We start from the raw sequence: 3,386 nt of genomic DNA on the forward strand, positions 1-3,386 counted from the left end.
AACTGACATCCTGCAAACCATCTACTAAAAAACATCTCAACTTCTGAAAGCTGCTCTATAAAACATATATAAAGCATATAAAACATATGTAAAAACAAGTAAGTGTTCTATAAAACAGACATCAAGAAATATTAAAAAGTAAATCAGACTGGCACTTGAAAATCACCCCTTAACTAGATTAAATCTGTGAAATTCCTGAAAAGTAATTCAAAATAATGATTGTAAGAAAACTCAGTAAGATGCAAGAGAATACAAAGACAATTCATTGAAATTGAAGGGGGAAATCATTATTTAAATGATAAATTCAACAAAGAAATACAGATCATAGCAAAAACAGTCAATATCTTGAAATTAAAATTTTCAATGAGCAAGAAAAAAAATCATGTTGAGAGCTTCAACAACAAACTAGACCAAACAGGGAAAATAATTTCTGAATTTAACATGTCTTTTGAAATAATAGTCAAAAAAAAAGAGGAAATAAATAAAGGAAGGTTGAGAGTAGAGGGGTAGAGGGAAAGGAAAATAAAAGAGAAAAATAATTAGCAAAGTCAATGAGAATTATAGAACAACTAAGTAAATAATTATGAATATTCCAAAGGGATAATAGGAGATAAAAAACAAAAAAATTATTCAACAAACTAAATGAAAAAAGCTAAATCATTAGAAAGAACTGATGACAGTGGGTGGGGAGGTTCAAAGTACCTGTTATAGTCTGAATGTAAAACATGCTACAGACTCACACACTTAAGAATTTTTCCCTCACTGCTATTGTTTTCAGAGATTGTGAAAGCAGCTTCCTGCTCCTGCCACCATGACTTCCCTGAGGCTAACACGTCTTCTCCGCAATGATGAACTACAATCCCAAAGCCACACCTTTATCCCTTAAATTACCTTTTTCAGGATATCTTTTTACAGCACCAAGACAATAACTGAGGCACTAGATTAGATTAATTTTTGCTGGAAGACTCGAGTTCCCCACCACTCTCCTTAACTGTGGATATAACATACTTACTGCCACAGCTTCTGCCTCTGTAACTTCCCAAGATGATAGAGCAGAAGCCTGGCTGATCACACTTCATTGGCATTCAGGAAGTAGAGAGTGAACAGGAGGTGAGGTCAGGCTATAAGGCTCAAGACCTGTCCCCAATGCCCCATTATCTGCAGCAAGGCTTTGTACCTAAAAGTTCGACAATCTTCCCAAACAGTTCCACTAACTGAGGATCAGGTGTGCAAATAGATGAGCCTACACAGATATTTCACATTCAAATCATGATAATCCTTCACAGGCATGCCCAGGGGCCCATGTCCCAATTGATTCTAAATGCTGTCAAGTGAGATTTAACACCAATCACCACATATACTGTAGCCAATTTGTGAAAAAAACACTCTAAAGAATAAAAATAGCAAATGATCTATTTCCTTCAGGAGATTCACTATTAAACTAATAAAATATTTCTTGGCAGTAAACTTTCAGATTAGCAAGAAATAACATATTCAAATTTGTGAAAGAAATAAAAATAACATATCTCCCAAAAATTATACACAAACAAGTGTTCAGACATAAAGGACAATTACTTCCTAAGATATGCCAACCAAAGAAAACATTACAAAAAATGGACATATACAAAAATGTTTAAGGTAGTCTAATATCTAAAAGCAACATATAATAGCTACCATCATGATAACAAAGGAACAAAAAGAATTTTAAATAATTCAATCTTATTGCTATAGAAAACACCAAAACAACAGTAAAGAGTAAGATACAGAGAACATACAGAATAATTTAAAACAATGAAGAAAGTTACACTAATAAATTCCATTTATTACTAACCCTGTATAAAAAAAATTTCTCAATCAAAATAAATAGAGTAACTTGATGAGGGTTTTTTTTTAATGCAACCCAGCTACATGCTGCCTACAAGAAACTCACCTAGCACATAGACTGAAAACGAAGAAAGGAAAAACTGTATTCTACGAAAAATGTAAACACAGTCCAGCTAGACTAGTAACTCCAAAATCTAGTAAAGAAGGCTTTAATTCAAAATTAATTATAGAGATAAGGGAGGTCAATATATAATAATCAGATCAATTTAACCAGGGGAGATGAGAAGATGGCAATCATAAATGTACCTTCAACTCTGTAAAATTCAATTATACAAAGGAAACTTAAAACCTAAAGGAGTAGAGAGATTCCAATTCAATAATCTTTGGAGACTCGAATACCTACTTTTGTCAGTGGACAAATCACATAGACCAAAGAAAGTCAATGAGAAAACAGCAAAATTAAACTAAAGTATAAACCAAATGTACCTAACAAACACTTATAAAATTAATGTAATTTTCAAAAGGACACAGAGCATTACTCAAGAGAAACCACAGAATATCCCACAAGACAAACATCAGTTTTTGAAAATTGAAATCATATCATCTTCTCTGGCCATAAAGAAATGAAACCAAAGGCAGAATTAGGAGTAACACAGGAAATTATAAAGATACATAAAAACAAAACAATATGCTCTTGAATTATTAATGAACCAATGGAGAAATGCAAAGAACAATTATATTTTGTTTTGATATAAAGAAAATACAACTCACAAATGCTTATGAGATATTATCAAAGTGATATTATACAGAAATTTTCAATCACTGACTACCAACATTGAGAGAAAAAGGATAAATAAACTCTCTCAGTTTCTTTCACTGTTGCCAAGATAAAAAATACTCTGACAAAAGCAACTTAAGGGAGAAAGGGCTTGTTTGCACTCAAGATTCACAACGGGCAACAGTCATGAACACAAAGCAATAAATACATCTATGCTAGTACTCAGGTCACGTTCTCCTTCTTATATAGTCCAGGATTCCCTTCTCTGGAAGTAATACCCCTACAAACATACACAATTAAGAGGAACCTTCCAACATCAACTTAATGTAATCAAGGTAATCACCTACAGATGTACCCATAAGTCCATATCCCAGCTGGTTCTGCTTTCTGTCAAGCTGACAGTTTTAGCACCAACTATCATATAAGTAAAAGCCAAAACAAAACAAATGCAACATAAGTAAAAGGTAAAAATACCAAAGATCGGAACAGAAATGAATAAAATAGATAAATTTGAAAGAACAATGAAACAGGGTTGTCTTTGCAGGGAGTGGAAATAAAGTGAATAAATATATAACTAAGCTAAGTGAGTATAAAGGAAAAGACTCCAAAAATTAAAACTAAGACTTGAAAGACTAAAAATAAAACTTGAAAAGGACTAATACAGTGCTATATCAAATACTTAAGATTTAAACTTTTTGTCACAAAAAGATTACTAAAAACTCTTATGAACAACTGTATACTTACCAACTAAAAAATCTGTAAGACATGGATAAACTTTAGAGTA

At 32.3% G+C, this 3,386-nt stretch overlaps 1 pseudogene; it reads right to left on the minus strand.

The window, feature by feature from the left end:
* Positions 1–736: 736 nt before the first annotated feature.
* Positions 737–3,386, minus strand: part of LOC116896024 — a 134,994-nt pseudogene continuing 132,344 nt past the window's right edge.

Source organism: Rattus rattus, chromosome 3 (genome assembly GCF_011064425.1).
Source record: "Rattus rattus isolate New Zealand chromosome 3, Rrattus_CSIRO_v1, whole genome shotgun sequence".
NCBI classification, from domain to species: domain Eukaryota; kingdom Metazoa; phylum Chordata; class Mammalia; order Rodentia; family Muridae; genus Rattus; species Rattus rattus.